Here is a 25,182-nt window from a genome sequence, read left to right on the forward strand (position 1 = left end):
TTTTTTTGAGACAGTCTCACTCTTGTTTCCCAGGCTGGAGTGCAATGGCACGATATTGGCTCACTGCAAACTCTGCCTCCCAGGTTCAAGCGATTCTCCTGCCTCAGCCTTTCAAGTAGCTGGGATTACAGGCATTTGCGCCTCCTTGCCTGGCTCATTTTTTGTATTTTTAGTGGAGATAGGGTTTCTCCATATTGGTCAGCCTGGTCTTGAACTCCCAACCTCAGGCAATCTGCCCACCTAGGCCTCCCAAAGTGCTGGGATTACAGGTGTGAGCCACCGCACCCAGCCTGGAAATTTATTTTTTATTCCAAATAGCCATGTACCCAGCTCAAAAATCAGAAGGAGGAGAATGGATATTGGGGCACAACTAACAATCCTGTTACAAGTATACATAGATTTGCCTCATTAAAAAAAAAAATCATACATAGAATTCCATTGTACAAGGCCAGGCGTGGTGGCTCATGCCTGTAATCCTAGCACTTTGGGAGGCCAAGGTGGGTGGATCACCTGAGGTCAGGAGTTTGAGACCAGCCTAGCCAACATGGTGAAACCCCATTTCTACTACATAAATAAAAATTAGCCAGGTGTGGTGGAGCATGCCTTCCTAGTAGTAGTCCCAGCTACTAGGAAGGCTGGCAAGAGAATCGCTTGAACCTGGGAGGCGGAGGTTGCAGTGAACTGAGATCACGTCACTGCACTCCAGCCTGGGTGACAGAGGGAGACACTGTCTCAAGAAAAAGAATTCCATGTACAAATGTACCATTATTTATTTAACCAATTGACAGAGCTTAAGTTATTTATACTCATTACAAATGATGCTGCAAGGAACTAGATCTTTATATCTACCTACTTCCTTGGCATAGATGATACTATTTCTGTAGGAAAAATTCCTAGAAGTGGAAGTATTAGGTCAAAGACTGTGTTATTGCCAAATTTTCCTCTGAAGAAGTTTCATCAATCTTTGCTCTTACCAATATTTTCCCACGCCTTGACGGACCCACTGTATTAGAAAACGTTAGCAGTCTTTCAAGGAGAAAGTGATATATCTTTCTGACAGGTATAACATGGTCTTGGTTTACATTTCTTTTACCACAAGTTAGGTCAGAAGTCATGAGATCATGTCCTTAGCCTGAACATGGATGGTGCTGGAGGCCATTTTCCTTAGCAAACTAACACAGGAACAGAAAACCAAATACCACATGTTCTCACTTATAAGTAGGAGCTAAATGATGAAATCACATGGACACAAAGAAGGGAACAACAGATTCTGGGGCTTACTTGAGGGTGGAGGTGGGAGGAGAGAGAAGGGAGAGGATCAGAAAAAATAACTATGGGGTACTAGGCTTAGTACCTGGGTGACAAAATAATCTGTACAACAAACTCCCTTAACACGAATTCACCTATATTACAAACCTGCACGTGTACCTCTGAACCTAAAATAAAAGTTAAAAAAACAAGTTAGGTCAAAAGTTTTTTCATACTTACCAGTGATCTAAATTTTGAAAGTAGTTCAAGTATCTGAGAAAACACTAAAACAATATAAAGAGAAATGCAATAAAACCTAGACCTTCTTCCTACCCTAGATTCCCAGTCCCATACCCTCAGGCATAACTACCATTATGAGTTTCTTGCATATCTTTCTATAAAGTTCCATTGGAACTTTAATTACATTTAACTATACATATATAATTTTTCAAAAGTAGAAGTGGGAGCATCTATGATACTCTGTTCTATGCTTTGTTTTTTCACCTGATATATTTTATGGATGTTTCCATGTAAGTACATAGATACATATCATATTTTAAATTGTTGCATATGAGGCCGGGCACAGTGGCTCACGCCTGTAATCCCAGCACTCTGGGAGGCAAAAGTGGGTGGATCACCAGGTCAGAAGTTTGAGACAAGCCTGGCCAACATAGTGAAATTCCATCTCTAATAAAAATACAAAAAAATTAGCCAGGCGTGGTGGTGGGTGCCTGTAATCCCAGCTATCTGGGAGGCTGAGGTAAGGAGAATCGCTTGAACCTGGGAGGCAGAGGTTGCAGTGAACCGAGATCATACCATTGCACTCCAGCTTGGGCAACAGTGAAAGACTCTGTCTCAAAAAAAAAAAAAGAAAATAAAAATAAAAAGAAATTGTTACATATGTTGAATGACAAAGCCATGATTTAGTAAAACAGTCTCCTGCTACTGATGATCAAATTACCTTTAAGTTTCTTGCTGTTACAAATACCACAGAGAACATTGTTGTATAGTTTGGCTGACATGTAGGAGTATAGCTATAGAATGAATTCCCGGAAGTGGAATGTGAGGTCATCGAGTATGTGGGTTTTAAAATTTGATAAACATTGTTAAATCCTCTGCCAAGGGAGGTTACACAATCTTCACTCCCTCAAACAAAAATGGCTTTGCCCTATTTCCCACATCCTTATCTATATTGTATATTATCAAACTTTTATATAATCTAGTAGATAAAAATGGCATATCATTATATTAAATTGCATAATTTTCATTACATTATGAATGAGGTTCAGTATCCTCTTATGTATTTCTTTTCCTTTTTTTTTTTTTTTTTTTAAAAAATATATCTTTCCTGGCCAGGTGTGGTGGCTCACTTCTGTATTCCCAACACTTTGGAGGCTGAGGTGGGAGGTGTGCTTGAGCCCAGGAGTTCAAGACCAGCCTGGGCAACATAGTGACACCTTGTCGCTACAAAAAATAAGCAAAATTAATGGGGCATGGTGCTGCACATCTGTCGTCCCAGGTACTCAGGAGGCTGAGGTGGGAGGATTGCTTAAACATGAGAAGTTGAAGCTGCAATGAGCTAAGAAGATTGCACAACTGCACTGTAGCTTTGCAACAGAGTGAGGCCCTGTCTCAAGAAACAAACAAACAAAATCAAACAAAAACACAGCACTCCCAGTTAAATTCTTATCTGAATTTCAGATAATGGATAATTTTCCAGTGTGTGTCCCAGTTAAATTTGAATTTCAGGTAAACAATGAATACTTTTTTCATATGCAAATTATATTCCTGTAATATTTGGGATATACTTAACACTAAAAAAAGTATTTGTGGCTTATCTGAAATAAAAATTTAACTGGACAACCTATTTTTAATTTTTTTAATTAACTAGTTAATTACTAACTAATAAATTTTTTTTTGAGACGGATTTTCTCTCTTGCTGCCTAGGCTGGAGTGCAATGGCACAAACTCGGCTCATCGCAACCTCCACCACCTGGGTTCAAGCGATTCTCCTGCCTTAGCCTCCCAAGTAGCTGGGAGTACAGGCATACGCCACCATACCTGGCTAATTTTTGTATTTTTAGTAGAGATGGGATTTCACCATGTTGGTCAGGCTGGTCTCAAACTCCTGACCCCAGGTGATCTGCCTGCCTCAGCCTTCCGAAGTGCTGGATTACAGGCGTGAGCCACCATGTCCGGCCCCTAATTAATTAATGTTTTAGACAGAGTCTTGCTCTGTTGCCTAGGCTGGAGTGTAGTGGCTCACTCTCAGCTCACTGCAACCTCTGCCTCCTGGGTTCAAGCGATGCTCCTGCCTCAGCCTCCCGAGTAGCTGGGATTATAGGCATGCATCACTATGTCCAGCTAATTTTTTGTATTTTTAGTAGAGATGGGGTTTCACCATGTTTGTCAGGCTGGTCTTGAACTCCTGACCTCAGGTGATCCGTCCACCTTGGCCTCCAAAAGTGCCAGGATTATTGCAGGCGTGAGCCACTGTGCCCGGCGTTTTTTATTTGTTAAATGTGGTGACTCTACCAGAGAGGTGAGGCCAGCACTTGGGCCTGCTTTTGCCCAAGGGCATTTGCCAGCCTGAAGGAGCCATCAAAGAGGCTGAGCTATATCTTTGAAAGCTTCTTGGGATTAAGGGTATGAATTTGGAGTTCAGGGCCTACCAAGGTTGGACACCCTGACAAATTACTCTTGTGGTAGACTGAGCCATGGCTATGGCTATTCATACCCTGCATATCCCTTGATTCTGGGCTGCCCTGTGACTGCTTTTTTTTTTTTTTTTTTTTTTTTTTTTTTTGAGAGAGAGTCTTGTTCTGTTGCCAGGCTGGAGTGCAGTGGCGCAACCTCAGCTCACTGCAATCTCCGCCTCCTGGGTTCAAGCAGTTGCCGTGCCTCAGCCTCCCAAGTAGCTGGGACTACAGGCGCGTGCCACCACGCCAGGCTAATTTTTTGTATTTTAGTAGAGATGGGGTTACACCATCTTGGCCAGATGGTCTCAGTCTCCTGACCTTGTGATCCACCTGCCTCGTGCTGGCATTACAGGCATGACCCATTGCCCCTGGCCTGTGACCTGCTTTAATTAATAGAATATAGTGGTAATGATGTTGTGCCACTCTGGCTTAAGCCTTAAGAAGGCAGCTTCAACCAGAAAAAAAAAAAAAAAGACGGCTTCATACAAAAATTAGCCGGGCATGGTGGCGCATGCCGGTAGTCCCAGCTACTCTGGAGGCTGAGGCAGGAGAATCGCTTGAACCCAAGAGGCAGAGATTGCAGTGAGCCGAGATGGTGCCACTGCACTCTAGCCTGGGTGACAGAGAGAGACTCTGTCTAAAAAAAACATAAAATAAAAAGGAGGAAATGGCAGGCACATAGCAGCCACAGGTCTGTAGCAATTCTGAAATCCAGTTGGACATAATTCCTTAATTAGGTCCCAGTTCTTCAGGGTAGTTGCATTTTTTAAAAAATTTTTTTATTAGACTGAGTCTTACTCTGTCGCCCAGACTGGAGTGCAGTGGCGTGATCTCAGCTCACTACAATCTCTGCCTCCTGTGTTCAAGGGATTCTCTTGCCTCAGCCTCCCAAGTAGCTGGAATTACAGGCATAGGCCACAACAACTGGCTAATTTTTGTAATTTTAGTAGAGATGAGGTTTTGCCATGCTAGTCAGGCTGGTCTTGAACTCCTGACCTCAGGTGATCCACCTGCATCAGCCTCCCAAAGTGATAGGGTCACAGGCATGAGCCACTGTGCCCGGCCCATTTCCTCCTTTTCAGTGAGAATGCCAATTATGATTTTCCCTTCCTGGCCTCACCATTGTGTATAGGGAGTGGATAACTTGTCTCTTTAGTTCAAAGGTCTTCAGACTGAGAGGAGCATCAATTGAGAAGCCTCATTTATACCTGGCCTTGATTTAGATGAGGAAAGTATGGACTGCAAGCTCAATACTGGCACATGAATGGGGTGAGACTTCACGGGGGACTTACGGGGCAGTAAGTGTATTGTACATATAACAGCCGGTGAATCATTAGGAGACAGCAGGTGGACTGTGATAGAGAGTACTTTGGTGGTCTCCAGAGAACCATGTATTCACACCGTTGTTAGTTCCCTCCCCTTGAACCTGGACTGAGCTATAACCTGCTTTCACCAAGAGAATGTGGTAGAAGTGATGCTATGTCAGTTACAGGTATAAACCTTAAGAAGGCCAGACAATTTCCATATCTGCTCTGTGGGGGAAGCCAGATACCACGTTCAGAAGTCTGATCACCTTGAGACAAACACGCTGTGAGAAACCCAACCTAGCTTCATGGAGAGCCCATGTGGAGAAGAGCTGAAGAACCTTGCCAGCATCACAGCTAGGGTCCTACTTGCCTTCCATGTAAGGCCATTTTGGAAGTGGATCATTCAGCCCTGTTCAAGCTGCCCCACCCTTGCCACATAGACTAGAGACTAGTTGTCCCTGCTGAATTCTGTCCAAATTGCAGGATCATGAGCAAATGATGCGGTTTGGATCTGTGTTCCCACCAAATCTCGTGTTGAACTGTAATCCCCAATGTTAATAGGTGGGGCCTGGTGGGAGGTGATGGGCTCATGGTGGTGGATTTCTCATGCATGGTTTAGCACCATCCGCTTGGTGCTGTTCTTGTGATAGTGGGTGAGTTCTCGTGAGATCTGGCTGTTTAAAAAGCTGTGGCACCTCCCCGCTACCTCTCTGTCTTGCTCCTGCCATGTGAGAGGCCTTATTCCCCTTTTGCCTTCTGTCATGATTGGAAGCAGAAGCAGAAATTGCCATGCTCCCTGTATAGACTGCAGAACCACGAGCCAATTAAACCTCTTCTGTTTTTCTATGTATGTATGTATGTATGTATTTATTTATTTATTTATTTTGAGACGGAGTCTTACTTTGTCACAGGCTGGAGTGCAATGGCACAATCTCAGCTCACTGCAACCTCTGCCTCCTGGGTTTAAGGGATTCTCCTGCCTCAGCCTCCTGAGTAGCTGGGATTACAGGCTCCCGCCAACTTGCCCAGCTAATTTTTGAATTTTTGAATTTTTGGTAGAGATAGGGTTTCACCATAGGCTGGGCTCAAACTCCTGACCTCAGGTGATCTGCCTGCCTTGGCCTCCCAAAGTGCTGGGATTACAGGTGTGAGTCGCTGCACCCAGTTTTATTTTATTTTGAGATGGAATTTCACTCTTCTTGCCCAGGTTGGAGTGCAATGGCACAATCTCTGCTCACTGCAACCTCCACCTCCCAGGTTCAAGCAATTCTCCTGCTTCAGCCTCCTGAGTAGCTGTGATTATAAGCATGTACCACCATGCCCAGCTAATCCTGTATTTTTAGTAGAGACAGGGTTTTACCATGTTGATCAGGCTGGTCTCGAACTCCTGACATCAGATGATCCACCGCCTCGGCCTCCCAAAGTGCTGGGATTATAGGGGTGAGCCACCACGCCTGGCCATGTCTTTTCTTGATAAATTACCCAGTCTATCATATTTACTCACTGTTATTTGTCTGTTCTCACATTGGCTATGTTTGTTTATAGCCAATGTGAGAACGGACAAATAACAGTGAGTAAATATGATAGTTGTTATTTTAAGCCAGGAGTAAGCAAACTATGAGACCCATGGCTGGCTATTTGTTCTTTTATTTTTATTAACAGCTTTATTGAGATATAAGGCACATACCATACAGTTTACCCACTTAAAGTGTACAGCACAATGGTTTTTAGTATATTCACATATGTGTGCAGCCATCACTGTGGTCCACTTTATAATAATTTTTCAACAAGAAATCCTGTATCCTTTACCTATCACCTTCCCATCCTCCCTTCTCCTACCCCCCCAGCCCTAAGAAATTATGTATTATCTCCTTTGTCCTCTGTTTTGGACATTCCACGTGAATGTAATCATATAGTAAGCGATTTTGTGATTGATTGCTTTCATTCATTATGTTTTCAAAGTTCATATATTTCAAGGTAGCATCTATTAGCACTTCATTTTTTTTTATGGCCAAATAATGTTCCATTGTGTGGATATACCACATTTTGTTTATCCATTCATTAGTTGTTAGACATTTGGGTTGTGTCCACCTTTTGGCTGTTATGAATAATGCTGATATATCCATTGGTATCCAAGTATCTGTTTGAGTTCCTGCTTTTAATTCTTTTGGATAAATGCCTATGAGTGGAATTACTGGAACACATGGTAATTCTATATTGAACATTTTAGGATTGCCAAACTGTTTTCCACAGAGGCTGTACTGTTTTACATTCCCACCAGCAATGCATGAAAATTCTGGTTTCTCCATATTCTCACCAGTGCTTGGCGCCTTTGTCAAAAATCAGTTGACCATAGATGAATGAGATTATTTCTGGACTTTCAATTCTATTCCATTTCTCTATCAGTCTATCCTTGTGCCAGTATCACCCTGAGTTGATTATTGCTATTTTGCAGTAAGTTTTGAAATCAGGAAATAGGAACCCTCCTACTTTGTTTTTCTTTCTAAAGATCGTTTTGGCTATTCTTGGCCTAATGCAATTCCATATACATTTTAAAATCAGCTCGTCAGTTTCTATAAAATAGTCATCTCAGATTCTGATGGGGATTGCATTATGTCAAAAGATCAATTTGGAAAGAATTGGCATTTTTAACAATATTAAGTTTTACAAACCATAAACATAGGATTTTTTCCAATTTTTTTTTTTTTTTTTAAAACAGAGTCTGGCTCTGTTGCCCAGGCTGAAGTGCAGTGGCATGATCTCAGTTTACTGCAGCCTCCAACTTCTGGGCTTAAGCAATCCTCCCACCTCAGCTCCCGAGTAACTGGGACTACAGGTGCATGCCACCATGCCAGGCTAATTTTTGTATTTTTTGTAGAGCCAGGGTCTTGCCATGTTGTCAAGGCTGGTCTTGAACTCCTGGACTCAAGAGATCCTCCCACCTTGGCCTCCCACAGGGCTGGGATTACAGGCATGAGCCAACATGCCTGGCCAGTTTTTCTAATTATTTAGATGGTCTTTAATTTACTTTTTAAAAAACCTCTGCATACATTCCATTAAAGACCATCTTTGGGCCGGGAGTGGTGGCTCACCCCTGTAATCCCAGCACTTCGGGAGGCCGAGGCGGGCAGATCACCTGAGGTCAGGAGTTCGAGACCAGCCTAACCAACATGGAGAAAACCTGTCTCTACTAAAAATACAAATTATCTGGGCATGGTGGCGCATGCCTGTAATCTCAGCTACTTGGGAGGCTGAGGCAGGAGAATCGCTTGAACATGGAGGCGGAGGTTGCGGTGAGCCGAGATCATGCCATTGCACTCCAGCCTGGGCAACAAGAGTGAAACTTTGTCGCAAAAAAAAAAAAAAAAAAAAGGACTGTCTTTAATTTCTTTCAACAATGTTTGTCATTTTCTAAGTTTATACTACTTTCGTTAAATGTGTTCCAATAAGATGGATTTTATTCTTTTTGATGCTATCATAAATGAAATTGTTTTCTTAATTTTACCTTTGGATTGCTCATTGAAAGTATATAGAAATACAATTGATTTTTGTTATTTATCTTGCAACCTTGCTGAAATTGTTAGTTCTAATACTTTTTTAGTAGATTCCTTAAGATTTTCTACATACAACATCGTGTGTCTGTGAAGAGATATTTTTATGTCTTCCTTTCTAGTTGGATTCCTTTAACTTGTATTTCTCGCCTAATTGCCCTGGATAGAACCTCTAGTATAATATTAAATAGAATTGGTTGGAATGGCTGCATGTGGTGATTCATGCCTGTAATCCCAGCACTTTGGGAGGCTAAGGCAGGTGGATCACTTGAGGTTAGGAGTTCGAGACCTGCCTGGCCAACATGGTGAAATCCTGTCTATACTAAAAATACGGAAAATTAGTCATGCGTTGTGGCATGCACCTGTATTTCGAGCTACTTGGGAGGCTGAGGCATGAGAATCACTTAAACCCAGAAGGCAGAGGCTGCAGTGAGCTGAGATCAAGCCTGAGATCAAGCACTCCAGCCTGAGTGACAGAGTGAGACTCTGTCTCAAACAAAACAAAACAAAAATAAATAGAAGTGGCTGGAATTGACATTCTTCTCTTACCCTTGTCTTATTTCCTGGGGAAAGCATCCGTCCTCTCACCAGTAAGTATGGTGTTGGCTGAGGGTTTCTCACAGATGCCCTTTATCAGGTTGAAGGTGGCTGCCTGTTTTCGTAAAGTTTTATTGGGACACAGACGTGCATTTGCTTATCTATTATCTATGGCTGCTTTGTGCTATAATGATAGGCTTGAGTGATTGTGACAAAAACCATGACGCTTGCAAGTCTAACATATATACTATCTGATCTTTAAAAAAAAGTTAGCTGGACATCTGTTTTAAGCCACTAAATTCTGGAGTAGTTTGCTATGCAACAATATATAACTAAACAAACTTTCAATCTTAAACTGGGACCCCAAATTGAGTAAAGGGGAACCAACCAACCAACCAATCAAACCAAACCCTTCTACAGGCTGCAGTCCAGCTTCAAGTCACTGGGTGGCTCAGAAAATCTGGAGCCCTGAAATTGAGTTAAGATGATCCCAGACTGCCAGTGTCCCAAATCCTGGTAGAAGCCAATGGAAATCTTTTCCAGAGGACGGTATAATTATTGTTAATTAAAATGATTTTTTTAAAAATACGATGTCCAAAACACAACCAGGTCTGTGGTGACATGAGAAAGAATCAGTAAAAACTGAACAATGGGGCAAAGACTGGCGGCTCACACCGGTAATCCCAGCACTTTGGAAGGCCGACGCGAGAGGATCACTTGAAGCCAGGAGTTCGAGACCAGCCTGGCCTCTGCAAGTAGTGAAACCCCCACCTCTACAAATAAAAAATATTAACCAGACATGGTGGTGCACACCTGTAGTCCCAGTTACTTGGGGGGCTGAAGTGGGAGAATCACTTGAGCCTAGGTGGTCAAGGCTGCAGGGAGCCATGATCACACCACTGCACTGCAGCCTCAGTGACTGAGTGAGACCTTGTCTTGAAAATGAAAACAAAAATAAAAACTGGTTGGGTGCATGGCTCATGCCTGTAATCTCTGCACTCTGGGAGGCCAAGATAGGAGGATCCCTTGAGCCCCGGAGTTTGAGACCCACCTGGGCAACATAAAGAGACTCTATCTCTATTTTTTTTTTTTTTTTTGAGTAAAAAGCAAATCCAAAATCTGACAGTGGAAGCAGACTCATAGGAACTCCAGGTTGGAATTATCAGTTATAGACGATAAAACAATGACACTATGTTTAAGGAGGGAAAAGACAAGCCTGAAAATTATAACAGGGGACTGAGAGCTACATGAATTGGCATAGCAGATTTGAGAAAGAACCAAATAGAGGCCGGGTGCGGTGGCTCACACCTGTAATCCCAGCACTTTGGGAGGCCAAGGCAGGTGGATCACTTGAGGTGAGGAGTTCAAGACCAGCCTGGCCAACATGGCGAAACCGTGTCTCTACTAAAAATACCAAAATTAACTGGGCGTGATATACGTGCCTGTAATCCCAGCTACTGGGGAGGCTGAGGCAGGAGAATCGCTTGAACCTGGGAGGTAGAGGTTGCAGTGAGCTGAGATCTTGCCCTTGCATTCCAGCCTGTGTGACAGAGCAAGACTCTTGTCTCAAAACAAAAAAGAAAGAGAGAGAGAGAGAGAGAGAAAGAAAGAGAGAAAAAAAAAGCAAGCAAGAAAGAGAACCAAATAGAAATTCATTCTAGACCTAAAGAATAGAGTAAGTACATGGAACTCAGTAGTTGGGTTTAAGAGGAGACTTTTTTTTTTAAGCTGAAAAGAGAATGAGCTGAAAATAGAAGAAACTTATTAGGACAAACCATGGAAGGAGAAGAGAGAAAATACAGAAGAAAAGGATAAAGTAAGAAGATTGAATGTGTTTCAATTGGAGCCCCAGAAAGAAAGAAGAAAAAGGACAGAAACAGTATTTGAACATATAATGGCTGAGAATTGTTAAAAACGAATGAAAAACTATTCAAAAGGTGTTAGGCAGCCATGAAATGATAGGTATCAACTCTACCATGCATTCTGACTCTTAAAAACCTTAGTGTACAAAGCTTCCTTTAAAAGGATTCGGAAACCAAGATGGAGGTAGCTTGATAATAAGTGGAGCAGGGCTTGCCTGGGCTGAGTTCAAGTACAAGCTCTGCTACTTCCTAGCTGTGCCACCTGGAAACAGTTGCCAAACTTCAATTTTCTTAAGTAATAAATGAGAATAAAGAGTCATACCGGCCTACTCCATTGTGAGAATCAAGTGATAAGTCCGGGCAGGGTGGCTCACACCTATAAACTTGACACTTTAGGAGGCTGAGGTCAGAGGATCTCTTGAGCCCAGGAGTTGGAGACCAGCCTGGGCAATAGAGTGAGACCTCATCTCTGGAAAAAAAAAAAAAAAAAGGAAAGAAAGAAAGAAAAAGAGAATCAAGTGATAAAATGCATGTGAACAAGTCTGGTGAATGCCAAGTGCTTTTTAAATGAGATGAGGTTTGAGCAGTTCCTCAAGCATACCCAGGGTCACTACCAGTGACAAGCAGGACTGGCCACATAATTTGTGAGGCCCAGTGAAAAATGAGAATGCAGGGCCCTTTGTTGAGGAAGTACTATGAATTTCAAGATGGCAGCAGCAGAGCATTAAACCAAGCACAGGGCTCTTCTAAGTACAGGGCCCTGTGTACTGCATGGGTCACACATTCATGGAGCTGGCCTTAGCAACAGGCCCTGCAAAGAACCACTCTGTGCCTTAGGAAAGGGCTGCTTATCCCACACCCAGGTGTCTGCAGCCATAGCCCACATCATCTTTGAATTCTGAAGGACAGCAATGTTTAGGGAAAACGCAAGCACAAGTGTTTCCAAATGCCAAGGAAGGCAAGTGCAGTGACCAGAGTGGTTTTCTGGGAGAGTGGGTGGGGCTAGCCAGGCTGCCATTGGAACTGTGGAACTGACTGTTCTCCACAGACTCTGGCCTAGAAAAAAGAAGCCTGTAGCTGTATCTACAGGGCCTGTTGTTGTTGCTGCGGTGTATTACAACACAGCCTGGCAGCCTCTCCTGCCTTTCTGTCTTCCTCCTGGAAGAGCCTGGTCCCAGACATGTGACACGTCCACACAGCCCTCTGCAGATTTGCCCACACTGCTCCTCACTCTTCCCTCAATTATTAGGATTTTCCAGGTCTGCATGCTTTTTGCTCATGCCATCCCTTCCCGCCTGGGAGTCCCTTTCCTCCTTGTCCACACCCCTCTGTCTGGCAAACACCTACTTCATCTTCTAAGATTCAGCTCTACTGTCAGGTAACCTCTTCAATGAAGCCTTCCCTGCCTCTCCTAGAAGAAGAGCTGATTCCTCTTTCCTTGGGGACTCCCGCTGTGCCCTATGCAGACATCTGCCACAACCCCTGTAACAAGAGGAGAACTGACTTGTTATGTGTATGTCACTGTCTCCTAGGCTGAAGCCCTTGAGGATTGGGTCATATATACCCTGCACAGAGCATAGAGCTTAATATGTACTGTTATTAAGCACAGTAGATGCTTAATCAATTGGTGTTAGTATGTGGAGGAATTTTGATCAACTTTGTTTTTCTGCGTTAATGAACGAATAAGTTGTTTCAGTGACTCTCCCTGGCAGCTGGAAAACAGGGAAGCTTCTAGGCACTGAGAATAGACAAATGACTGAGACAGAGCCCCTGTTCTTGAGGCGGTTTCAGTGTTGGCTTTATTTATCTTTTCTGCAGACATCATCTCTTGAAGGCCGCATGGAGATTTGTAGAAGAGGCTCTTCATAAATATTTGGATGCAGTATAGTGCAAAGAGAACAGGTTTGGAGCCAGAAGACATGAGTTCTAATCTGGCTATGAGACATTAGGTTTCCATAGGTAACTATTAGGTCCCATGGGTAACTAGCTATGGGATATTAGGTTTCTGTTTCCTCTAAAATGAGAGAGTTGAGTTAGATTCCCTAAGGCCCAGGCGCAGCTCCTGCATCTCTATGGGAGCGACTCAGAGGTAGCCATCTGGCTGGAGGAAAGTAGGTCTGTCCTGAAGTTGCTTTTGCTTTTGGAGTTGGCCGAAGAACTCAGCCGTTTTGTGCGTGCGCGTGTGTGTCAGTGTGTTTGAGATGGGAGTCTTGCTCTGTCGCCAGGCTGGAGTGCAGTGGTGTAATATGGGCTCACTGCAACCTCCGCCTCCCAGATTCAAGCGATTCTCCTGGTTCAATCTCCCAGGTAGCTAGGACTGCAGGTGTGCGCCACCACGCCCAGCCAATTTTTGTATTTTTAGTAGAGACGGGGTTTCACCATGTTGGCCAGGATTCTCTTGATCTCTTGACCTCGTGATCTGCCCACTTCGGCCTCTCAAAGCTGGGATTATAGGCCACCGCGCCCGCCGAACTCAGCCGTTTTTAAGGCCTCTTCTTGTTTTAATCGCCTGGGATCTCCTGCTTGAAAGGTAGCAAGCCAAGAGAAAGTATGGTTGTTATGGTCACTGGGTGTCCAGAGGGAGGTGATATCTGCTAAACTGTTTCTCGAGGTGGGATTTCCCCAGACCTGACTGGGCATCTTTGACTTCTTGGGGTGGCTTCCTACGGCTAACCTGGCCAGTTGACTTAATCCAAACAGCCTGGCCTGCCCCTCTCCAGCCTCTGAGTAGGCCCTGTGGACACATAGAAGGGGCAGTGCCTTCAGAGACACGATACAGACGGGAAGTCAACTACCTTGCTTAGGCATTAATTTCTCGGGAGGTAAGAGATGTTGTGAGGGGGTGTCGGTTTCCACCATCCCTTCTCTATGGCCCCCACAAAGGGCAAGGGCCAGACACGTGGGCTGGCGGGGGGAGGCGGAGAAGCCAACGAATGGGGGCGGGGCCTCATTTGCATGGACGGCGCGCGGCCACCAATCCGGACAGGCGGATCGACAGCCCGCGCGCCTTTTGGGGGCGGACTGACAGCCCCGGGGCCCTATGGAAGGCGGGTCCTGCGGCCGGCGGGGGCGGGACGGGGCCGGGCGCTGCCCGGGGGATTCGGGCCCGCTCGCGGGCGCTGCCAGTCTCAGGCGGCGGTGTCCGGCGCGCGGGAGGCCTGCTGGGCGGGCAGAAGGGTGCGCGGCGCGCGAGCGAGGCAGAGAGTGACGGAGTCGGCGAGCCCCCGCGGCGACAGGTACCGGCGCCATGGCCGCGGGAATGGGGCGGCCGGCCGCGGCGCCCCGGGAGCCGAACGCCGTCCTTCCCGGTCCCGCCGCGGCCGCACTCGCCGCCTCAGCTCCCACCCCCACGCGGCTTCGCAGCCCAGGAGCCGCGTGTCTGGGGAAGCAGGGCCGGGAAGCCTCGAGGGGAGCGCACGGGAGGCCCTGGCCCCACTGCGGCGCCCCTCGCCGCGCCCCCGGGGCCGCGGGGCCGGTACTCCCGGCGGGAGGCGCGGAGCGGGGTGGCCGCGGGCGCCGCTCCCCGCCCCCGCCGCGCTCTCCCGGCGGATGCGAGGCCGGTCGCGCCCGCTCGTCTTCACTGAGCTTTTGTTTCCCGCCGGGGATCACAGGTCCCGCGCCGCCTCTGGTCTCCGGCCCCCGGCTCGCCCGGGACTGGCGGCGGGACCCTCGGAGAGCGGGGCAGCACCCGAGCCGGCACCGCTGCGGGCGGGAGCCAAACTTCGTCTTCGGTCCCGGGCGCCGGGACAACCGGACCCCGGGGCGAGCCGAGCGCCAGGACGCCGCGGGCGCGGGGCGGACTTGCCCACCTGGCGGGGCCGTGCAGGGGAAGGTGTTGGGGTAGCCGCGCTCCGGGTGTGAACGGGCGGTCCCCGCCTTCACCTGCCGCCCCCGACAAGCGTCGGGGAACCTCAGCGCCGCAGACGGCCGCTCGTGGAGGAGTCCGCGCGGCGCCGTCTAACAGGTGATCAGCGTCACTCCCGGGCCAGACCCAAGCGGCTGAACGCTGTGCCCGGGCTCCTTACGCTCTTCAGTTCTAGGATGTGAAAACGCCTTCCGCCTCACAATTGATCGCCCAAAAAGGTGCGCCGGTCACCGTATAAGAGTCAAAAACCAATATTGCCAAAAAGACTCTTCGAGAGTCACGGTGCAGAGTGCCTTTCTTCGATCCACGCGCCGGCAGGAACGTCATAGTCTCGCTTTTAAAATCGGGCTCTGCAGTGGTGGCGAAAGCGTAGTAAGGTTCAAGTTGTAAGCGGAGATGCAGAACTCTAGATACCCTTCAGTGTGGTTCAGGACAGTGTGTACAGCGTTTGGCCGCCGTTCAGTAAATTCTGCATGAGGCAGTTTGAGCTCGTGGTTTTGGATTTACTTTTCAGGAGTATGTTTTCCAGTGAAATAAGGCTTCGTACTGAATGGGAGCTTTCTTTGCCTCTCTGAGGGTAGACAGGAGTGTTTATTTTCATTGTCTTCCCATTTTGTTAGATTGTGGACAAGGGGAAAGTTAAAGCATATTTTGGTTAAGTATTTTTAATAGTCTGGGATTCTATCCACCTCCCCCATAAGGGTCTTTACTTTAGGGAATTATAAAGTAATTCTCTAAAGGCAGCTGCTTCTCTTGGTGTTTGAATCAAAAGTCAAGAATCGACTTGAAAAGATTCTTACTCTGGTGGGAAATTTTTATTGTCATACTTTCACTTCACCATTTTCTGTTTGTCTCTCCCCCAGCTGACCTCTGCTGACAATCTACAGTTATGGCCCTGACCAATTTAGAGATTCTATAGAAATAACATTTTTAAAACGATGGTTATTAATACTCATTATTTGTGAAAAACACTTGATTTACTCAGGTTTTTTCTTCTAATGTGTCTTCTAATATCTGTATTAGGTAGGATTTATACTTCAGAGATGAAGTTTAAGTTAAGAACACAGTAACTAATCTTAATTATGCTGGTTTATTATTCATTGAATGGTCATTTTACTTATTTGCCTAGGTAATTAAAGTTAGCTAATAGCTGATAAGAGTTCTCCATTGAACCATAAATTCTTTAACCAATTATTGTGACTATTTTACATTAAAAAAAATCAAAGATGGTCTTTATAAATTGTTTTATTTCTCCAAAACAAGCTATGAGGCCTTTGTCTTTCTAACATTTAACAAAACAAATATATTTCTTAATCTTTAATTCTTTTAGTTATGGGAATTTTGTGTGAATTGCTTTTTAAAAACACACTTTTAATCAGTTCAACATGAGAAACTTAAAATATTGAATTAGGCAACTAATCTTTAGTTTTCTGTTTATTCTTGGAAAATAATGCCTATTTTGGGTTCAGTTTAGTTTCCTAAAGGCTTCTCAGCTTAGGATGAATTAGTCTGGAGAAGAAAGAACATCCTGTTTGTATACCTGTAGAAGTTACTGCTGTTAAAAGATAAGTTGGCTTTTTGATGCTTAGTGTGGATAGATGCGTTGAACAATGTCTCGTCCTCGTATATGGAGGGCTTATTCTATATACATAGTTGTAAGGATCTGAATAAGACTGTAGTGCTATTATTTTGATCATTTATGTAATTGCTCTTTAGTGTACAGGAATATATTAAATACTATTTATAATTATTGTGTTTATTCTATGGTGATGTATATATATACCACATACAATAAAGTTATATTTCGTAATTTATTTACATATAAGTATATTTTAGTATTTTAACTATAAAAGTTAAAGCTTTATTAACTTTAAAAGCCCATTTTAAAAATCAGTTTTTAGATATTTTAATTACTGATTTTTGTCTACTTTAACTTGTAATAGATGATATTATAAAATTATCAACCACAATTTCAGTTTTAAAATTAAGTATAAGTTGAATTCTCACATCCACACAATAAACATTGGGAATGTTTAAAGCCATTTACCCTCAGGTATAACTGTTTTGGAGGTAGTAGTAAGTATTTTTAAATAAATAAAGCTGCAGAAAACAAGGACTTACATTAAAACAGCTAACTTTGAGGACAGATCAAACGGCACTATTAAAGACAGTAGTAGTGTTTTTTTGTTTGTTTGTTTGTTTTTTTTTTTTTNTTTTGAGATGGAGTTTTGCTCTTGTTTCCCAGGCTGGAGTGCAAGGGTGCTATCTGGGCTGACTGCAACCTTCCCTTCCATGTTCAAGTGATTTTCCTGCCTCAGCCTCCTGAGTAGCTGGTACTACAGGTGTGCGCCACCATGCCCAGCTAATTTTTGTATTTTTAGTAGAGACGGGGTTTCTCCATGATCGCCAGGCTGGTTTTGAACTCCTGATAGGTGATCCACCCGCCTTGGCCTCCCAAAGTGTTGGGATTACAGGCATGAGCCACTGAGCCTGGCCTCGTATTGCTTTATTTAACAGTAATGTACTTGTACCTGGCATGAAGAATTCCTCTAAAGATCTTTAATTAAGTTTCCACAGTTCCTAAAGAATAATCTATATTGTACATATTGAGTACACTAAATTTTGTAATTCCTGTTTAAGTTAAATAATCTGCATTTTGTAATTCTGAAACTATTTGAACTTTCCAACCTAGCTGATTAGTAGATTTTTTTCAATATTTTATATTTCTGAATTTTTCTGCAGTATATTTTAGTGCATTTTAAAATCCTGTCATCATATCCCCAAAAGCATAAAGAAAAATTAAATCTACAGAGTGAGAGTGAGACTGTCTCAAAAAAAAAAAAGAAAATCTGTATTCAGTAGAGACTGGGTGGATGGCGGTATGTGTGTCACAAAACTATTGATTTAAAACAATAAACACTTAAGTGTGATTTAATTTGCAAATGAGATGTTTATTTACTATGTAAAATACAGTACTGCCAAATAAAACTGGTTAAAATAATTTTCAGTAGGGCCATATGTACTATTACATTACTAACAGATTGATAAGAGTATTTTAGCAATATTTAGAACACTAAAATTCTACTCAAAATAATTTGTACTTCTTATAGTAGTTTGTTATGAGAACCTACATTTTATGCTTAATTTAGTATTTACTTCTAGGTTTTTTTTTTTTTTTTTTTTTTTTTTTTTTTTTTTTTTTTTTTTTTTTTTTTTTTTTTTTTTTGAGTCAGTGTCTTGCTTTATTGCCCAGGCTGAAGTGCTGTGGTGTGATTGTGGGCTCACCGCAGACCTCCTGGGCTCAAGAGATCCTCCTGCCCAACCTTTGATCTCAAGTGATTCTCCCACCTCAGCCTCCCAAGTAGCTGGGGTTATAGGCACCCATCACCACAACTGGCTAATTTTAAAAATTCTTAATTTTTAGTAGAGACAAGGTCTAACTATGTTGCCCAGGCTGGTGTCCAACTCCTGAGCTCAAGTGATCCTCCTGCCTTGGCCTCCTCAAGTGCTGGGATTATAAGTGTGAGTCATAGTGCAGGGCCTGCTTACAGCCTTTTGGGAAAACCTTTGGTTAATGAGAGTGAAGGTCCACCAGAGGGAGTGTGGGGTCTATATATTTGTTGTATTTGTTTTTTACCCTTGGTCTGGAATCAAAATATTAAAAAAAAATAAGAATATTTTATTTTAGTTCTGTAAAACAATCAGGCAAAAGATATTGAAAGTTGTGATTGTAGTTGTTTGGAGTTGCTGTCATTTTTGTTATCAAAATCAAGGCTTAATCAAGGCTGTTTCTCTTCTTAGAAAAAGGTGGTGAGGTGCAGTGACTCATACCTGTAATCCCAGAACTTTGGGAGGCCAAGGTGAGTGGATTGTTTGAGCCTAGGAATTCAAGACCAGCCTGGGAAACATGGCGAAACCCCCTTTACAAAAATAGAAAAATTAGCCACGTGTGGTGGAGTGCACCTGTAGTTTCAACTATTTGGGAGGCTGAGATTGGAGGCTCACTTGAGCCTGGGAGGTTGAGGCTGCAGTGAGCTGTGATCAGCCATTGTACTCCAGCCTGGGCAACAGAATGAGACCCTGCTCAGCCTCCCGAGGAGCTGGGACTACATGGATGCGCCACCACGCCCAGCTAATTTTTTAATTTTTAGTAGCGATGGGATTTCACCATCTTGGCCAGGATGGTCTTGATCTCCTGACCTTGTGATCTGCCTGCCTTGGCCTCCCAAATTGTTGATTACAGGTGTGAGCCACCGTGCCCAGTCTACATAACATAGACTTATTAAAGAGATTGGCTTATGTATGTTTTTATACTTTTTATGAAAAAAGATATATATATATACATATATATACATACATTGTGTGTGTGTGTGTGCATGTGTGTGTGTGTGTGTGTATTTTTTTTTTTTTAAGAGATTGTGTCTTGATCTATCATGCAGGCCGAACTGTGGTGGCTAACCGCAGCCTCCACACAAATTCTTGGGCTCAAGTGATCCTCTTGCCTCAGCCTCCCAAAGTGCTGGGATCCCAGGCTCAAGCCAACATGCCTGGCTTAAAAATGTACGTTTGAATTGTATCTTTTTGAGATTGTGCATTTTTTGGAAAGAAGAATAAGAGGTGAACAAAAATTAGAGTGGAAGAGGGTTGTTTTTTCTCTTTTGCAGTTGCAAATCCTAAGTGGGCAGTGGTAAATTTCTAGAATCATTTGTAGCATTCTGTTTTAGTTTTGGCAGTTTATAGATGTTATAAATGAGGAGTCCCCAGAAAATGGCCATTTCATGTAAAAAGCAGCGTTGCAAATTTCAGATTGATCTTTTCAAAGGTTAGATTTGTATTTGTTTCTCAATGTTGCTATCTCTGGAAACGAAAGAACCTCCTCCATTGTTAGCTGAAAATTGCACAGTGAATTTGAAAGTCAAGATGTCCCAATCACAGACATAATGCTGCATGCGATAGGTTACTTTTTGGAATGGAGAAAATGTCCTAGAGATTGAGTCTGTATCAGAATGTACTCTGAATGAGCATGGAATGTTCTTTACCCATGTTAGATATTAACCAATTGAGTTTTTCCATGTTTAACTTTTTTTAAAAAGCAAGACAATAAAACCGTCTTGTATTCTGAACACACATTTTGGGTTTTGTTGCTAGCATAAAAATTATTGCCTAGTGGATGGTAACACTGTTTTGAAGTTCTAGCTTGGAGGAGATGTTTGTTTCAAGAGAAAAATGTGTTTTATTGAAACCTGACAAGGTAATTTACGTGGAGAGATACTTGTTTCTCTTTTGAATTGTTGTTAGGTTAAAACATAAAATTACTAAGAAAAATTTAGATGTTCATCATTCCCATCTTAGATTTACTTTCACTATGAACTTTATACATTCTTTCATTTTGAGATGGAGTCTCACTCTGTTGCCCAGGCTGGAGTGCAGTGTCTCGAACGTGGCTCACTGCAACCTCTGCATCTCAGGTTCAAGTGATTCTCCTGCCTCAGCCTCCTGAGTAGCTGAGACTATAGGTGTGCACCACCATGCCTGGCTAATTTTTTTTTTTAGACGGAGTCTGGCTCTGTCGCCCAGGTTGGAGTGCAGTGGCACAATCTCGGCTCATTACAACCTCTACCTTTTGGGTTCAAACAATTCTCCACCTCAGCCTCCTGAGTAGCTGGGATTACAGGCGCCCTCCACCATGCCCAGCTAATTTTTGTATTTTTAGTAGAGATAGGATTTCACCATCTTGGCCAGGCTGGTCTTGAACTCCTGACCTCATGATCCACCAAGTCCCAAAGTGCTGGGATTATAGGCGTGAGCCACCACGCCCTGCCATAAATTCTTTTAAAATATCTTTCTGGTGGACTTCTTAGAATTATTCAGGCTTGTGTATGTGTGTGTATATTACACAGATATGTGTAAATATCAAGTATCTTTTTTACATTATATATAACTATATAGTTGCTATATGTTTTATGTATTTATAGCAGTATCTATACTGCCTTATTTCCCAGGCATATTTATATGTAAAACTTTTCTTTTCAATGAAATCTTACTGTACCAAGAGAAAATAAGTATATGCCCACAATGGTTGGTTCATAGCAACTTTTTTCACAGTAGAAATAAACTACTGATTCACATAGTAACATTGATAAATCTCAGAAATACTGTTCACAGCAAGAGAAGCCGGGCACAGATGAGTATGTATAAGTGTTTATGATGCCATTTATGAAAAATACAATAACAGGCAAAACTAAGATATAGTGATAGAAATCAGGACAGTGGTTGCCTCTTCGTAGGGGCTGTGATTTCTAAGGGACGTGATGGAAATATTCTGTCGCTTGACTTGAGTGATGGTAATTCAATTATATACTTTTTGGGTAACTTTGTTTTCATATAATTTTTAGAATGTGAGGGCGATCTGGCTGTGACATCTTGTCACCCCATTGATCACCAGGGTTGATTTGGCTGATTTGGCTGGCTACGTGGGTGTCCCCTTCCTCCCTCACCACTCCACATGCGTCCCTCCCGAAGCTGCGAGTTCGGTCGAAGAGGGCCACCATCCCCGATAGAGGAGGACCAGTCTTCGGTCAAGGGTATACGAGTAGCTGCGCTCCCCTGCTAGAACCTCCAAACAAGCTCTCATATAATTTTTAACTTACACAAAAGTTGCAAGACTAGTACAAGGAACTTCCGTATACCTTTATACAGGTTTGCCAATTGTTATGTACATTTATTCAAACATGTTGATTCAAACTTAAGATTTTATAGTATGTAAAATTTTACTTTAGTAAAGGAAAGAAAGCTTAAAAAATTTGTTGAAAATGAGGATAATCACTGGGCTTGGTGACTCACGCCTGTAATCCCAGAATTTTGAGAGGCTGAAGTGGGTGGATCACCTGAGGTCGGGAGTTCAAGACCAGGCTGACCAATGTGGGGAAGCCCCATCTCTACTAAAATACAAAATTAGCCAGGCATGGTGGCCCATGCCTATAATCCCAGCTCAGCTACTCAGGAGACTGAGGCAGGAGAATTGCTTGCACCTGAGAGGAGGAGGTTATGGTGAGCCGAGATCTCGCCATTGCACTCTAGCCTGGGAGCAACAAGAGCAAAACTGTCTTCAAAAAAAAAAAAAAAAGAAAATGAGGAAGATCTTGTTATCTAAAAAACGTGAAATAACTCTTAGGAATTAACCAATGGTTTAATAATGTTGAGAAAGTCGTTGACTGTCTTGTCTTCATGTATATATATTTATACTGCTTTTCACTTGAGACTCATGACAACATGTCTCTGTTACAGAAAACAGGATCCTGAAAATGATTCAAGGTAGAACTGCCTATGAGGAAAACCCGCTTTGTTTTGTTATCCTACACATGTCACCTAGGGAAAGTGACTGAAACCTAGCAATACCTTTCTGGGAATTGGAAGTGGTGACCGTTTTCTGTTAGAAGAGTTGGACACCTACAGTGTGCTAGCTGTTACACAGACATGAACAGTTTTTACTATCCTAGAACTTACCAGACAAAGAAGAGGAGGCATACAAATCTGCTTGTTGTTTTGGGTGGTGCTATTTTTCATAGGCAGGAAAGACATTGGTGTTTGTAAACTAAACTATTCTTGATCGTTGGTAAGTGGTAAATCTGAGTGGTGAATCTATCATTGTCTACTAGTTTTAATGTTCCCACAGCCTCAGTAGTGTGATTTGATTTAACAATTAAACAATAATGGCTAAAAAAATTCAACTTTCCTCCTCTACTTATTATTTTATATACTTTCTGGTATGTGTTCATTACAATTTAGTATTAGGCATAATTAATGGATATTGGTTCTTTTCTTCTTTTTCTTTTGAAACAGGATCTAATTCTGTTGTCTAGCCTGGAGTGCCGTAATGTGATAATAGTTCACTGCAGCCTGGAACTCCTGGGCCCCAATGATTCTCCCCCCTCAGCCTCCTTAGTGGCTGGGACTACAGGCATGCACCACCATGACTGACTAATTAAAGGAAAAAAATTGTAGAGACAGAGACTTGCTATGTTGTTCAGGTTGGTCTTGAACTCCTGGCTCAAGTGATCCTCTCACTTTGGCCTCCAAAAGTGTTAGGACTGCAGGTGTGAGCCATTGTGCCTGGCCTGGTTCATTTTTAAAAAATATCTTGTTTTTTTTCCATCTACATTAGAAAGTTGTTTTTTTGGTTATTTAGCGGAGTGGAAGATGTTTGAAGTAACTGTAGGGCTAACCAGATGCTTCAACAAATTAATCATTGACATTCAAGATAAACATTTGTTTTGCCTTTGCTAATGAAAATAATACATTTATGTGACCTATTTTTATTAGTTTTTAAATTTAATATTTTTTTATTTCAACAGCTTTTGGAGTACAAGTAGTTTTTTGTTGCACGGATGAATTATATTGTGGTGAATTCTGAGATTTTAGTGCATCCGTTATCTGAGTAATATACATTGTACCCAATATGTAGTTTTTTTGTCCGTTTCCCCTACCCTCTTCTGAATCTCCAAAGTCCATTGTATCACTCTGTATGCCTTTGTGTACTTCTAGTTTATCTCCTGCTTACAAGTGAGAACATGGAGTGTTTGATTTTCCGTTCCTGAGTTAGTTCACTTAGAGTAATGGCCTCCAGCTGTATCAAAGTTGTTGTAAAAGACATTATTTCATTTCTTTTTATGGCTGAGTAGTATTCCATTGTGCATATATACCACATTTTCTCTAGTCATTTAACCTATATATTTTTCAACAAAAGCATAATTCTATGAAGAATAACAGATGTCTCATATCAGTCAACATGGATAAAGAGACTTGACTTTTTCCATGTAATAAACATGTTCATGTGTCTCTGAAATGACAGATGAGGGCTTTTCCCCTTTTATGGTCCATTTCACTATGGTGTTAAATTGATCTGTTGAGAATGAAGAAAACATTATTCAAAAAGTATCTGCTAGAATTTTGTTTTGAATGGTTGGCCGTAACTGAGGATAGGACTTAAAAAATGTCTGTAAGTAGACCTTTTTAGACTTTTTATTATGAAAGTTGCACACATAGACAGAACTGGAGAGAATAGTGTAATGAAGCTTCATATACCCACTCTCCAGATTCTTTAATGAACCTCCATGTACCCATTCCCCAGATTCATTGATTACTGCCATTTTGGTTATTTTTATTTTTATTTTTTTGAAACAGGGTCCTAGTCCTGCTTGTTCCCCAGGTTGAAGTGTAGTAGTAAAATCATAGCTCACTGCAGCCTTGACCTCCCAAGCACAAGCAGTCCTCCCACCTCAGCCTCCACATTAGCTGGGACTACAGGCATGCATCACCATGACTGGCTAATTTTCAAATTTTTTTTGTAGAGCCAGAGTCTCACTATGTTGCCCAGGCTGGTCTTAAAATCCTGGGCTAAAGCTGTCCTGCCTTGGCCTCCCAGAGTGTTGGGATTATAGGCATGCGCCACCATGTCCAGCTAGTGTGCTTTTTTAAACTGTTAAGTTCTCACAGAGATCATAAAACAGTGGCAGTATTGGTGTACCAAATTTTTCTGAGTTTTTTCCTAAAGTTTTGTTATAAGTAGAGAAACATAAAAAAGCATTGTTTTAGCTCAGAGATTGACTTTGGACAAATGGTAATTATGAAACTTTTTGTCTTTAGCTTCTTTTTGGTCAATTCATAGCCTGGAAAAGAAAAAGATTAATTTTTATGCTTTTTATTAGAATAAATTAGTTCAAATACTCTATATGTGTAGAATAAGGTACTTTACATCTGGAAAGTTAGGTTAGTGTAATATCTGAGGAATGCAGTTGTCTAAATGTTTTTCTGTTGCCTTTTCTTTCTCTAAAAACATCATTGCAGTGCTTTAACTGCCACCCCTTTTTTAGGCCCCAAACCTACATCACTGTCTAAACTTGAAGTCTAAATAGTCACTTATGTCTTGAAATGAAATATATTTAAATACCATCTCTGTAGCAGTTGTATGCCAACATGACCCCTCCCCACTCCCTCCAGCCAAACATTTCTCTTCCTGACTTACCTCTTTAGCTGTTAATGACTCCATTATTCTTTTTTTGTTTGTATTCTTTTGTTGTTGTTGTTTTGTTTTTCTGTTTTTTTTTTTTTTTT

At 42.6% G+C, this 25,182-nt stretch overlaps 1 protein-coding gene across 3 annotated transcripts in view; it reads left to right on the forward strand.

Moving 5' to 3' along the window:
- FKBP5 (FKBP prolyl isomerase 5) overlaps nt 1-25,182 on the forward strand; it is a 158,821-nt gene that overhangs the window by 20,402 nt on the left and 113,237 nt on the right. Inside the window, exon 1 of one of the 3 annotated variants that reach the window (XM_017522633.2) lies at nt 14,258-14,440. The exons of 1 other annotated variant lie outside the window; for it this stretch is intronic. The gene's annotated coding sequence lies outside the window, so the exon portion shown is untranslated. Of the gene's footprint in view, nt 1-14,257; nt 14,441-25,182 lie in introns of those variants that run through there. One more of the 3 variants, XM_017522635.2, reaches the window with a different exon arrangement.

This window comes from Cebus imitator, unplaced genomic scaffold (genome assembly GCF_001604975.1).
Source record: "Cebus imitator isolate Cc_AM_T3 unplaced genomic scaffold, Cebus_imitator-1.0 Scaffold24, whole genome shotgun sequence".
Classification (NCBI taxonomy): Eukaryota; Metazoa; Chordata; class Mammalia; order Primates; family Cebidae; genus Cebus; species Cebus imitator.